Below are 1,063 nucleotides of genomic sequence, written 5' to 3'. Positions count from 1 at the left end.
TGTGTGTGTGTGTGTGTGTGGCCAGCTCAGCCCACCTGGGGGCGGGCTGGCTGGCATGTGGTGCTGGGGAATCAAACCGTGGTCCCTGTGCTTGGCTTGTTCCAAGTAGGTGCTTTAGACCACTGAGCCAACTCGCCAGCCCCATGGATTTGCTTTTTAAAATTGATTTGAGCATGTGTGTATGAGATGGAGCCCACGGCTTTGCATATGCTAGGCAAGGGCTTGACCACTGTCCTACAACTTCAACCCTTTTTATTTTAGAGACAGGATCTTTCTAAATTGCTCAGGTAAGGCTCAAACTTGAAATCCTCCTGCCTCAGCTTTCTCAGTAGCTGGGCTTATGGGCATGTGCTCAGCGCTTAAGGCCAATCTTAGGCAGAAAGTGCAGATCAGTGACTGTCACAGTGGAAAGCAATTACCACTGCAAGGAATTACTTTGGTTTTCTTGAAAAGCCAATTAATTTTGCTTATATTACGAAGAGGGATGCGTGATTATATTTTTCCCTCTGAACTGGGGATGGAGCCCACGGCCTCAGTCCTGCTAGGCAAGTGCTCAACCCCCGGGCTACATTCCTGGCTTTTTTTTTTTTTTTTGAGACAGGATCTCACTATGTAGTCCTGGCTGGCCTTGAATTCACTACCAATCCCAGGCTGGTCTCAGACTCCTGGTGATCCTTCTGTCTCAGCCTCCGTGTGGGATCACGGGTCACAACACCAGGCTTTTTTATTACTTTTGAGACAGGCTCTCATTATGTTGCCCAAACAGGGTTTGAAATTGTGATCCTCCTGCCTCTAGCTCCCAAGCAGCTGGGAATCACAGACATGCCACACCACACCTGGCCAATACATGGATTTTAAAATGTTCTGGGGTCGGCATAGTGGTGGCACATGCCTGTAATCCCAGTACTTGGGAAGCTGAGGCAGGAGGATCACTGTGAGTTCAAGAGCAGCCTGAGCTACAAAGTGAGTTCAAGGCCCATCTAAATTACATGGTGTGGGGCTGGTGAGATGGCTCAGTGGTCTAAAGTACCTACTTAGAACATGCTTAACAAAGCACAGGGAC

Source organism: Octodon degus, unplaced genomic scaffold (genome assembly GCF_000260255.1).
Source record: "Octodon degus isolate 3935 unplaced genomic scaffold, OctDeg1.0 scaffold00064, whole genome shotgun sequence".
In the NCBI taxonomy this organism is placed as follows: domain Eukaryota; kingdom Metazoa; phylum Chordata; class Mammalia; order Rodentia; family Octodontidae; genus Octodon; species Octodon degus.
Note: the sequence above shows the minus strand (reverse complement) of the source record.